The sequence below is a fragment of the Microtus pennsylvanicus genome, chromosome 8 (genome assembly GCF_037038515.1).
Source record: "Microtus pennsylvanicus isolate mMicPen1 chromosome 8, mMicPen1.hap1, whole genome shotgun sequence".
In the NCBI taxonomy this organism is placed as follows: domain Eukaryota; kingdom Metazoa; phylum Chordata; class Mammalia; order Rodentia; family Cricetidae; genus Microtus; species Microtus pennsylvanicus.
In genome coordinates, this window is record NC_134586.1 from 94,865,860 (window position 1) to 94,879,668 (window position 13,809).

Genomic DNA, 13,809 nt, shown 5'->3' on the forward strand with positions numbered 1-13,809 from the left:
GGGAGGAGGGGCATAGTGAGGGCAGTAATTAACATTAACGATGTTTGCAAAAACTGACTTAGAAACCTACTATATAAACGTGTGTGTGTGTGTGTGTGTGTGTGTGTGTGTGTGTGTGTGTGTGTGTTGGGGCGGAATGGGAACCTAAGCTGGCTGCTTAGCTGAACTGACATGATATCAACCACCCCCCAAACATCTGTGTTTGTATCCGTAGACATCACCTAAAAACAGAGAAGTCTATCCCAGCAGTGAATGGAGATCAAAGCAAAGACCCATGGCTGCTCAACCTGATGTTGAGCCTGAAGGATGACTCCGGGCTCAGCCCTAGACAGAACACGAATCCCGGCTCCTTACAGCTCAGGGAACATTAGAGAAGGGAGGCTACCGGATGGAGAGGGGTTTATGAATTACTGTCTTTTCTAAGCCGGGCACTGACATGGGAACCACAGACTCATAGTAGCTGTACAAACCGGCACTGGGTCCCCAGGCATCAGACTGTCCTAATGGACAGCTGTGAGAGACCTTCTACGGTTGAGCTGTTGGCACCTGACTGGTTCTAGAAAAAGGGAGAAACATGCTATCTAGTTGCGTACCATGAATGAGCTCACCATGCTTTGATAGGTGGTCCATGAACAACTTTGTGGGACACTAAATAGAACAAAAACTAGTAAATATGGGAAAGAGATGTTGAGAGGGCTGGCTGGTAGGGTAGGAGGAAAGGGGAGGAGGAGTGGGTACCAAAATACACAGTGTAATGTATAAAATGGTAAAAGATCAACTTTTTTTTTAAAATAAAAAAGACTTTCTAAACACAGGATGTCTGAAATATTAGAGTCAGAACAAATTCTGTAAATAAGGAGAATATTTTATAATTGTCTTACCCTTACAAGTATATTTCAGGCCAAATGGTGTTTCAGTCCCCGCGTTTAGCCACATTCTTGTTCCCCTCTGCCTGCAAGGCTTCACTGGCCTTTCTTCACCATTTACCCCTCCGCCCTTACTCACGTCATCCTTTGCCTTTAAGGGGACAAAGTCTAAAGTCTTCTTGCTTCTCAGCTCTGTTTTAATGACTGCAATTTAAGACTTAAAAGCTACAGGATGTTTTTTCACTGTTTATTCTTTTAGAGATGTTATAATACATTTATTAATTGTTTGATTAGAAATATCTGAATCTGAGGGATGAGGAGACAGCTCAGTTGGTAAAGTGCCCTCTGTACAAGCATGTAGACCTAGGTTCTATCCCAGAACTCACATAAAGAGTCAGGTGTTCCAGTGCAAGTTTGTAATCATAGTGCTAGGGAGGGGAAGATTTGTGGGTCTCTGATGTCCACCAAGCAGCCTGGCCTAGTCTGTGAGCTTCTGGTTCAGTGGCTAACCCTGTCTCAAAACAACAAAATAGAAGACTTCCGGAGAATGACACTGAGGTGGACCTATAGTCTCCACACTCAGGTGTACACACACACACACACACACAAACCCAAAGGCCTGTTTACAAAGTGTTGAATGACATCAGAGGCACTGAACTCGATTCATAGAGCAGGTCTGGATAAATTCAATATTTCTGAAATCCTGAATATACAAGCCTGGCTAACAAAGCTGTGCATATATACTGAGTTCTTAAATAATTGACATCATCTCTGCCAAGATGTCTCTTTTTGGCTACTTATGATTTTCATATACTGGTGTGTATTTATCTATACATTTTGTTAACAGCTTTAATTGGTTACTTCCATCTTAATGGCACTGTTAATTGTATTTGCCTAACAACAGTTCCAAGGACAGTTCTGTTTCTTAGATTTACTAATGCAATATGTACATTCCATGGCATAAATAATATGATCATTGATGTTGAACTTTTTAATTGAATTTCTAGTTCATTTTAACACATGAGTGGCCTTCGGTTTAACATTAAACAGAGAAAGAACATTCATTATCCAAACTATTCTTCCTATTTCAATGACCTTATCTTTCTCCTTCATAAAACGGTAACTTTTTAACTCTACGAATCATCGTTGCTATTAGAAAATCCGAGGTTCCTTTTGGTACAGGCATAAGAAATGAGGATCAAAATGAGGGGGGTTAACTGGTGTGGGGGTGAACCTCTGACCCTCGACTTTGGGAGACTGAGGTGGAAGGGAAGCCTCGAGTTCAAGGCCAGCCTGTTCTACACAGTGAATGCCAGCCTAGTCTGTGCTGCCCAGTGAGACTTTCACTTAAATAAGCAAATAAATCAGAACTAATTTGAACATCAATTTGCTTTAACTACAGAGTGATGATTTATACTGTGACTGTGGTCACCCCACTGCCACTTTGTGGATTAAATCACAGTAGACAGGCCTTTTTCTTTTCTCCTAATAATTCTGAAGTGAGTGCTGAAGTTTCTTCAAGCTAACTGCTTTTTTTTTCCCTGTGGTTAGTGACATCATAATGGCCTCTGTCCTAGAGCAGAAGTGTTGATGATAAACATTTTGTGTCATATCATAATCAACATTTCTTGATAAACAGAAGTATATAGGTTTATAGAATATATATTCTATAATCTATATCATCTATCTATCTACCTATCATTTATCTATCTACATACCTATCTGTCCATCTATCTATCTATTTATCTAATCATATCTCTCTGTCTATGTATCTATCTATCTATGTATCTATCTGTCTGTCTTCTAATTCTTGCACTCGAGAGACTGAAGTAAGAGGATTATGAGTTTGAGGCCAACCTGGGCTGCACAGCAAGACCCTGTCTTAAAACCAAAACAACCCAAACCCAGAAATTCATACTTGCACATAATTAATTATGCAGAATACGATTTTCTTGATGTTCATATAGTTAATAGCAAAGGGATATATGCTAAAATAAAATACCTTAAAAATAAGTATAGATTTGCCTTAAGTAGTACATAGCATTCTTTTCTGTATAACCATCTATGCAAGAATTCTTAAACTGTGTTCCAAAATCTATCCTACATCCACCTGACCTACATTTCTCTTATTTCCTAGACACCTCTCTGACTGGTGGCCTACACATTTGGTTCTTAATTTCTTTTCCTGCTGTTGTGAAAAAACAACAGTCTGACAGAAGCAACTTAAAGAAGAGTTTGCTTCAGTTCACAGTTCAAAGGTACAAGTTCATCATGGCAGGGAAATCCAGGCAGAGAGTAATGGAAGCAGCGGGTCACACTGTGTTCACATTCAGGAAGCAGAGAAGAGTAAGTGGTTGTTGTCAGTGGAGGGAATGATGTCACCCACAGTGGTTGGTTCTTCCTTCCTCAGTAGGCCTGATCTAGATACACACCAAAAGGCACGCCCAGAGCCCCATATCCAGGTGGTCTTAAAGCTCATCGAGGTGACAGCTGAGATCAACTGTGCACTCTTGGGAACCTCCCTGTGGTCAGAGCACACTGTTACTGTACCAAATGACTGGAAGGAGCAGGTTCAAGGCCATACTCAAAAATAGGAGAAGTTGGGGCTCCATATATCCTAGTGGCAAAGAATAATCGAGTCTTCTCCATTTTGTTATCCAAGGTGAGTCGTGAAAAGCAACTCATCTGGAAAGAGAAGAGAAGAGGAGAGAGAGAGAGAGAGAGAGAGAGAGAGAGAGAGAGAGAGAGAGAGAGAGATCATGTTTGCTTATCTTTCAGGTTTAATCATGTTAAAATGGAGTTGCTTATGACTGTATGAAGGTCAGTGCCACTATATAGATCATGAAAAAAAATTTCACTAGAAGAAGAAGGTCCACCCAATTCAACTGAGCTCAACAAGTATAGTTCTAATACTTTTTATAAGAGAAAGGAAATGAGAAATTTGGAGTGCAGGAGACATCAAAGCAGCAAGCACACAGTGTGTCTAGGTAGACTGGCTTACATGGTCACCCCTACTCAGTAAACAAGTTAGTGGGTATCACAAATTACTGTTCGGCTGATCATTGTGAAACTCAGTGACTTGGCTGGAAATGTCGCTCAGTTGGTAGAGGGCTTGTCTAGCATGCAGAAAGCCCTGGGTTCTATTCAGAACAGCTCCACACGAATTTGGCATGATGGTGCTTACTTATAATCCTTACAGCAGGAGGTAGAGGCAGGAGCAAGAAATGTTCAAGGTCATCCTCAACTTTGTAGCAAGTTTGTGGTCAGCCTGGATCTAGCAGACATGGAGGTCTAACTCAACAAACCTTTTTTCTCAGGATCTGGTGGGTGTGCCCAGGATAACTGCCGTGGGGTTTAATCATACTTCTCCGAGTCTACTGACGCCAACTGAGTCTCTTGGAGTCTCTGAAGACCAGGCTGGCCAGACCTTTGCTCAAGGTAGTAGCAAAAACACCTACACCCTTTAACTACCTCCCAAGCCTCCCTCAGGTTCTTTGTTTTATCTTCCAACTCCAAGCAGGGCACATGCCAATCCCAGGCTGGAGGGAGACAGAGGCTTCTCAGAAGAGCACAGAAGGAAAAAAGGAAAATCATGGACCCAAACCGTCACATAAGCAACTTCTAAGGAGCCCCAATAAGGGCTTAGAATTCTGGGATATTTTTACAAAGCATGTAACCCTTCTCATTCAACCACGCTAAACCTGTGACGTGGCCATATTGTTACTTCTAAGTTATTACTGTTACAAGTTAACCGGTGAAATCCCCCAGGAATCCCTGGCCTCCCTCTCCCACACATCTCTCCTCTGACTCTCTTACTAGAACGTTCTACATATAATTACTCCACACAGAGAAATTGCTTTCCCACTGTTGAGAGAGGTCCTGCTAGCATCTTGGAACACACTACCCTTCTTGTCTGAGCAGAGTATAATTATTGATGTAATTTTAAGCCGCTGTAATTTCATTTCATGAAAAAGCCCCAGCATGAATCCGAAATATCAGGAAGACATTAGGCCGAAAGAAAACAAAATGTTTGGGAGGAGAAAGAAAAGCCGCCATCTGTAGAGTGTGCAAGTGGCGTCTGTGTGTGCTCATTACATCCCTCCATTCTGTTGGCGTTCAATTTGTTCCTCAGGTAACTCAATTGACTCATGGGGTTGGAACTGTGGTGCTTCAGAGGCCTTCTGTTTGCTACTGGCGTATGTCTTACTGGTTTCATTATCCATTTTAGCTTACATCACATATGCAGGTATTTCTCTTCCCAGTCGCCTCTGTAGGTATCTTCCTGAGATGTCTTCCATTTGGAGCGACTTGTTTATTATAACACGATCAAGGCTCCTCCCCCTACAAAGCTGTGCAAAGCAGCGATGCCAGCTCAGAACATTGCCCAGAGGGATAAGCAGAGCCCAGAGTCGGGAATCTGGACTGAGAGGTGGGGGAGCGCTGGAGAAATGAAGCAAATGAGGACAAACTAGATGCAGACACTAGCTCTTGTCACCTGCTCCAAGCTTTTCCGTTCAGGGCTGAGTGAACATTCACCGCTCCTCTGAGGTCTAGGTAGGGGTCAGGCTGGCAAGGCTGTGGACCCAGGCGTCTGGCCAATTGCTAGTCTAGAAGTTATTGTGAAGATATTTTGTGGGTGTGATCAGCATCTACAGTTGTCTGACCAGAAGTCACCCTGACAAGGTGTGTCATTCAATAGGCAGAAGGTCTGAAGAGTAAAATCCTGGTGCTCCCCTAAGAAGGGGCTGTGCCTCAAGACTGTCACCTAGAAATCCTACCTGCTTTGTAACATGACTGGCCTGGGTTACAGGCTTTAGGTGGGCTGATCTTTACAATACGGTTAACACATATCAAGAAAACATCATTCCCTGAGGACTCCTGCCATTCAGAGCCCATAATTACTAACCTCAGGGCTGTCCTGCAGGTAGAGACTTAAGGTAGTCTTAGCATCAGTTAAGTGGGATGCTACTATGGGATCTTCCTGCATGACTGCTATCCAGAACTTAAGAGTATGGGCTACATACTCATTGAGTTCCAATGATGACAGTCATTGAAACCAAGGCCACATAAAGTAATCAATCATATAGAGAGAATCCCCACCAAAGAAGGCTGCCTTCTGATTAGTTATCACCTCCTCTAACTTGTGGAATTAGTTTCTCAATTCTTTTTTTTTTTATGCCAGAAAGTCCTCCTTCCTTTTCTCCACCCCAGTAAGCTTGTAAGCAAAGGCAGAACTTCAGAGAATCTCTCAAAGGTCATCCTCTGGCAAACTTTCCTGTAAGGGTCATCTGTAAACAACTTCTCTTGGTACTTTTCCTCCAGGTACTCACAAGTGATGATAGATTTGGGGATCAAGTGACCCTGACTGTCCCCCAGAACTGCCACCAGCCCAGTCCAATTCTTCTTGAAAAATTACTTGGGCTTGTTTTTCAGATTGAGATAGATGGGTTCAGGCCAGATTCCCTTGGGCTTCAGGACCATCAGCACCTTTTTAATGAAGGGGCAGAACCTCACGCTGTAGATGGACCAGGAGGGGGTGGGGCACACTTCCTTTCCTCAAGCTCCAGGCAGATACTGTGGACATCATTGTGCAGGCTGAGAGCCACAAGGGTCCCATTTTTGTTTGTGTGTGGCTCCAGCAAGTGAGAGAATCTTGAGGCACGTGACCCAAAGACAAACCTACATTGCCTGCAAAGGGTTACTAAGAGGACAAAGGTTTGCTACGGGGGATTCTGCTGAGGTTTCAGACAGAGACAGAGGAGAAATTGGAATTGTGCTACCAAAGCCCAGGGGCTTCTGGGCCCAGCAGAAGCTGGAAGAGGCAAGAAGGGCATTCTCTGAGAGACCCTGGAAGGAGCCCAGCCATACCAGTATCTTAATTTTGAACTTCTAGCTCACCGAGCTGTAAAGAGAATGACATTTCTGAATCTTTTTTGAGGGGGATGAAAATTTGGTAACAGCAAAGAGTTTCTGAAGGTGAAACAGTCAAAAATCAATTTAAAAATTAAATCCACAATGATTGTAGGCATGTGGGCAGTCCTCGCCTGTGTTGCTTTGCTAAGCTTTATTGTAGCCTCATCTGTGAACACAATATGCACGCTTTATACTGTGTCTGCCATCCCAACAAGTGAAGACATCTCAGGTTCTAGGCTTCCAAGGCAGCCTTTTCACAGTTTGATTACTGTGCCTGTGTATTAACACCTAAATATACATGTGTGTCCCTCTACCCGTGGTGATGGCAATCTGAGATTGCACACAAACACACGAGACAATGATGGAACATTGTATGTGAAACACTCTGTAAGATCTTACAGGTAGATGCAGCCGTGGGTTACATAAGAACATCTTGGTAAGGATGGACATGGATGTTCATGCATGGACATGCATGGTGAATCCACAAGATGCGCTGCATCTGGACATTGTGCCTACCTTGGTTTGTGTAAATATACTCTTGCGTGCTCCTATAAAACAAGTTTCACCTAATGGCCCAGTTTTCAAAATATCCATGTCATTATTGACACCGGACTGTATAGGTAATCAAACTTTCTGGCAGGCAAATGGAGTCTTTAATCATAAAGTTCTGCCGTGACCTGGCTGAACACGGTAGGAGGAGCCCTGGAACCTGGGGTTATTTTCAGGCAAAGCTCACTCTCACAACTACTTTTCTGCTCTGCCCTTTTGTGAATGTTGTAGGTACTTAGTAAACAAGTTCCTTATGGAGTGAAAGATCTTGTCTTTGGCTTCTTCTTAGGCATAACTCGGGTGAGTTTGAACACTGGATTCTGTATACCCATCATTCATATGTAAACATTAGGCCAGAATACCTCTAGCATGTTCCTCACCCTGCCTCTCTGTGTTCCTAGGATGTGTTAAGATATTCCAAGAACTGATTATGCTTCGGGAACAAGAAAGCACTCAAATGATTCCCTATCTCAGAGAGCTCACACGGAACACAAAGCATGCTCCCCGGGTGCAGATGATGTCTGTTTCTGAAGATCAAGACTTTCACTGGCTATAGTCACATTTTCCCATCCTTCCACCCAGGCTTTGAAAGCTTTAAAACAAAGGCTCAAAAAAGATGAACAGAGAAAGACAAAACACAGGAAAGAGTTTGAGGGTACAACCAATCACCCTGGTATAATAGCCTTCCACATAGCCCACAGCCAGAAAAGGCTGGTTATAATATCCCTGGCTAAGACATCAGATATAGTGGTACCCACATTTAATCCCAGTAATGGGGACGCAGAGGCAGAAGGATCTCTGAATTGGAGGCCAGGTTCCAGGCACCCCTGCCACCGCTGCTGCCACCACCATCTCCACCACCACCACCTGCTCAGGGGAATCGAATACCTGGCCTGAGTGGAGTTCTAACATTCCCTCTGGGCTGAGTCAGTCCCTTTGGCTAAGGGATTGCTCCTTAAGCCATGCTAAAGAGATGGGTGGGATATTCGTTCCTTAATGAGTTACTGTTCTTTTCCCTTCTGATCCCCACCCTTAGTGCATGCAGAAGCTTGTGGGTTGTGCAGCCATGGAGGGCTGAGTGTATTACTTTCCAGAAAAGTGTAACTTTCCCCTTTCCCTTCCTGTCCATCTTCTTTCTAAACATGCTTTCCTTAATAGTTTGAGCTCCCCCAATCCCCAACATTTTGGCTTCTGGACTGGCTGGTTTTGTGCTCCTTGATGCAAGCTAGCGACATCAGAGAGGAATGAGCCTCAGTTGGGGAAATGCCTTCGTTGGATCCAGGTGTAAGGCATTTTCTCAATTAGTGATCAGTGGGGGAAGGACCAACCCATGGTGAGCAGTGCCATCCCTGGATTGGTGAGCATACCAGAGGAAACAAGCCGGTAGGCAGCTCCCCTCCAGGTTCTAGCTCTGCTTGAGTTCCTGTTCTGTCCTCTCCGATGATGGATTATGATCTGGAAGCATAAGTCAAATAAGCTTTTTCCTCCCCAATTTTCTTTATGGTCATGGTATTTTGTTGCAGCAACAGAAACCCTAACTAAGACAGAAATTGGTACCAGCACGGTCGCATGTTGCTGAGACAGACCTGATCATGTTTTGGGGAGGATTATGGAAAGACTTTGGAACTTTGGGCTAAAAGAACTATTGTGTGTTAAGAGTTCAATGGGATGTTCTTTAGGGGCATGGAAGATAAGAATGTTGAGAATGTGGAGGCTTGACTTTGCAGAGTTTCAGAGGGAAGTTTAAAGACTATTGGTGTTATTTTGAATTAAGATCCCATGGTTCTGATTAGCTGGGGCTGAAGAATCAGCTGTGATGAACAAGATCCCAGAATTGCCAAAGCAAAAGTTTGCTTTGTCGGGATACTTGACGCTGGTCAGCTCGAGCTAAGAAATTAGTGGTAGTTAAGAAGAGACCAACATTATGGAGGTGCATCTCTGAGTATTTCCTGAGAGCCCAGAGAAGCTACGTTTCACAGGTGGCCAAGGTTGTCCCTCGTGCAGGCAGCTAGACATGGCAATGTGCCAGCACCACCCAGGTCATGCTGGTTTTGAAAGCACGAAGGGGTCATGGAGAGCAGCCGAGGCTTGGTACTGCGAGAGGCTATTGGTAAAGCAGCCTGAGTGGCAGGTGATGGCCTCACTAAAGAGGTCATGCAAAGAAACCGAGGCTTGGCACCATGTGGAGAGCCTACTGGTGAAAGGGCAGCCTAGATGTAGCAGAAGACCCTAGCATCTTGGAGATGGCAGTATCATGGGATGACCATAAAAAACAGCAGTCGTGGAGCCAGCCAGCCTTAGAAGACAAGCTGTGTGTGCTGCAGAGGGCGGAGCTGGGGAAGTGACCCAAGTCCTTTGGAGGAGCCCAGAAGATGGTGAGTGGGTCCCAGACATTGGCTGGAATTTGGTTGCTTTGATTTGATTTGTGACTGGGATGATTTTCCCCTCTTGAAGTAAGGCACAGTTGAGAGGCTTTGAATTTTAAAAGATTGGCTATTTTAAAGGGACTGAAATTGTATGTATTCAAATTCATAACAACTGTGGGACTTTTAAAATTACTTATATTTTTAATGTGATACCTAGGTGATGAATAAGAAAAAAAAAAGGTTGTGGCTTAATAGTGATGTATTTGTGTGTCAAGTTGACATGGGGTCAGTTGTACGGGGTGGTTTTGTGTATCAGTTTGACACAGCTAGAACCATCAGAGAGAAAGGAGTCTCTGTTGAGAAAATGCCTTCATGGGATCAGTTCTAAGGCATTTTCTTAATTAGTGATCAGTGGGGGAGGGTAGCAGCTGGTGTCATCTCTGGGCTGGAATCTTGGGTTCTATTAGAAAGCAGGCTGAGCAAGCCAGTAAACAGCACCCGTCCATGGCCTCTGCATCAGCTCCTGCCTCTGGGATCCTGCCCTGTTTGAGTCTGTGACCTGACTTCTTTCAGCGATGCCCTATAATGTGCAAGTATAAGCCAAACAAACCCTTTCCTCCCCAGCTTGATTTATGGTCATGGTGTTTTGTCACAGCAGTAGAGACCCTAAAACACCTCCCTTACACTTCCCCAGAATGCCCCCTGTGGCAGTGGCAGCATGTCTGCCATGTGCTGATCTCTATGCCAGCTTCCTAGCTAGGGCTTTTCCCCTCCTTTCCTCTGGTACATCCTCTGACTAGCAGCTGAGGTTTACATTTTGTCTCCCTTAGGGTTTGTCTTTTAGGCTAGTGTAAAATGGTGCTTGCAATTGGGTCTATTTAAATTTTTTTTATTAATAAGACTGAGAACCAAGGGAAACCCAACTGCCCTTCTATTAGTGCCTCAAAGAAAGGAAGACAGATGGACAAACAGCAACCAAGAACAAGAAGGACAAACCAATGCCTGGCTATGAGGTGACCACCTCCTCAATCTTCTCCTTTGCTCTCAGCATACAAAGGCCAAAGGCAAGGAGTAGTAGATGCATTCTTCTGAGGGTTAGAAACCCAGGGTGGTGACTGAGTGGGTACGAGCTGGGGAAAGGAATAGGCGATGGCTTACTGACGGTAGAAACTGAGCCTTCTCATCTGAACTCAAGTTGCTGATCCACAGGAGTTCACTAAGAATTGGAGCCAAAGGGGGATGAAGCCAAAAGGGATTGTGAAACCTGGAAAGGGCGCAGGATAGAAGCAGGAGCTATGCAGGCACCGGGGATAGCCTGGAATGATGCCAGAGGCAGATTGTGGGGACGGGTGGTGTTTCAGGCTGTCAACACACGCAAGAATGCTGGGTGGATGTCAGGAGATGGAGCCCGGCGGACAGTAGATACGACTGGCTCAAGGCCTGCTCTTGACCATTCCATTAGCCTCCTGGGGCCCAGGCAAGGAGGTCTTTCTCAGCAACTGCTTGGAAGTCAGCTCTCCTTCTGCGTGGCCCTCTCCATGTCCAAATGGCTTCACCAGAAGCCTTGGCAGTGAGTTCAGAGCTCAGAATAGAGATGAAGAACTCGGGGCCAGAGCTTGAATAAATAGGAAGGATGGCCTTTAATTTTCAGGATATGGTTCTATTTGGGAAAGCAGCCTATATTCAACAGAGGAAGTAGCTCTACCTGCCCCTTTGAGAGCTGCAGACACATCTATTATGTCAGCCTTAGCGTTCGGGTTCCAGATGATTCTGTGAAAAGCATGGTGTTCTTAATTATAGTGGGTGAAGCTGGTCTGTCTCTATACCCAGATATATGTATGAGTCTGTCTGCTTCTGTCTGAATATAAACCCATGGCTCTCCCCTAACAGCTGCATCCCCATTTCAGGCCCCGAGAGAGCAGTAAATCCTTGAGAGTTTAGTCAGCGTTGGCAGGAGCCCTCCCTCAGTGGAACAGCTCTGACATCTGTAGGATCTTTCTTCTTCCCCTTTCTCTCTTCCTGTCCCGCTGGCCTTTTAGAATGGACTGCGAAGTGTAAAGCACTAGCAAGTTGCCATGAGCATGATCCACTCATTCACGAAAGAGACATTCACTGAACACCTAGGGATGTGCAGATGCCAGGCTGAGTACAGGCGATACGCGTGGGAGGGAGACATGCTCACAATTCTCCGGATGGCAGAAGACTGGGGCAGAGATAAAGCAAATACAGTTGGCCCTCGTAGTCCCAGATTGGGATCTGCAGATTCACCAGCAGTCACTCTTTGGGGAAAAGAATTACTTCTGCAGTGAAAAGGTAGAGATTAGCTTTTTATTCCTTAAACAACACAACAATTTCACAACCTTTACACTGTATTGGGTATTAGAATGCATGTAGGAATGACTTAGGGGATATGGAGGATATGCATAGTTTATGTGAAAATCTGCTGTGGTTTTATATAAGAGAATTTAACAGACACGAATTTTGGTATCCATGAAAGTTCAGGCATCCATACCAGGTGGGTGGTTGGTGTAAATATACATTATCAGAGGGTTAAGAGAATGAAAGAGAGCAAGAGACAATGAGAGAGAGAGAGAGAGAGAGAGAGAGAGAGAGAGAGAGTCGTGAACTAACGCTATTGAAAATGGTGTTCAGGTTGGTTTGTAGAACAGGAGGCCTTCTGGGCCCGAAGTCTGGTGTGACTGAAGGAAACAAACAGGACAGGTAAGTCAACTCTATTCTTACAATGCTCAATGAGAGAGATTAGCATGGCTTCCAGATAAAGATAGTGAGTGCCAGGTCACCATGGGTCTCAGTATTCAAGATAGGTGCTCAGTTATTTTCACCACGGAATTTTTTTTTTTTATTATTGGTACTTTTCAAAATTGTTGTGATTTCAGAAATCACACTCTGGCTGTACCAGAGAGCTATTGCCCTCTGAATGGTTAAGCAGATAAACTGAGGAAATGACAAAGTAAATAAGACATACCAGGCTGGCCAGGTGAGCTGATGTAAACCTCTAGCTCAGGTGCTATAAGACGTAAGAAAGGAGACACCGGTCATGGTCATTCAGAGCCTGGTGAGAGGCAGGAAGGCAGCTTGCACACGGGTTTGTGGTAGTAAGTGAGGGTGCAGGTTTTCAATGCACTAATTGCCCACCAGCTAGAGTACCTGCCATTGGAGTACACACCCCGAAGGAGTATGTTTCCAAGCTCCACTCTGTCATCAACTAGAAGCCAGGGCAGGAACTCAGGCCACATCACATTCAAAATCAGGGACAGAGAGAACTGATTTTCTGTGCTCTAGTTCAGGGCCTAACACTAGGGGATGGTGACACCCACTTTCAGGCTGGGTCTTCCCATCAGTGAAGGCAAGCAAGATAATTCCTCATTGATGCTTTCTTCCCAGAACTCGACACTTGACCCTACCCCTGTGTGGCTCTTGCTTAGTTTTTCTTGATCTCACATAGTCCCAGGCTGACCTCTGACTTGCCTTGCACCTAGCTAGATGATGACTTTGAACTTCTCATCCCTCTGCTTCAACAATCAGAGGGCTTAGATTTCCCTTCCCCCAGGATGGTGTACTTTGAATTCAAGGGCTAATACATGCCAGGCAGGTACTTTACCGTCCAAGCTCATCCCGGCTCAAATTTCTCCTTTATATAGTAACACTATTCCTAGGAGATTAGGACCCTAGTCTAATCAAATCATTTAAACTTGATTACCACTTTAAGGACCCTGCTTTTACACAAGGGCACAAATTCTGATAGTTACAGGTTAAGATTCCAACCATGAGCTTGGGACCATCCTCAAAATCATCCAAAAAATGTTTCAATTGCTACTTGTAACTGTCAGTGAACCTTGAGGGCTGGCCTCTGCAAGGCACTATCATATTAATCTTCTCTAAACACTGGGCCATTGATAGTGATGATCTTATTTTGCAAAGGAAGAAACGGAGCTGAGGAGAGGGAGACCAGCTGTTTGGAGGTTGCTAAATGGAAGCCAGTGGCAGCTACCTTCCTAATGCACGTGGTCCATGCATCATCCTTTATATTCCTATTCCTACAATGGATGGCAAAAGCTGGACTGAGTCCCTTCAAGCTCTGCCAGGTTTCCGAG

General features: G+C 44.6%; 1 pseudogene; it reads right to left on the reverse strand.

The window, feature by feature from the left end:
- Positions 1-5,751: 5,751 nt before the first annotated feature.
- Positions 5,752-9,264, reverse strand: LOC142855372 (glutathione S-transferase omega-1-like; annotated as a pseudogene).
- Between the last annotated feature and the right edge of the window lie 4,545 nt (positions 9,265-13,809).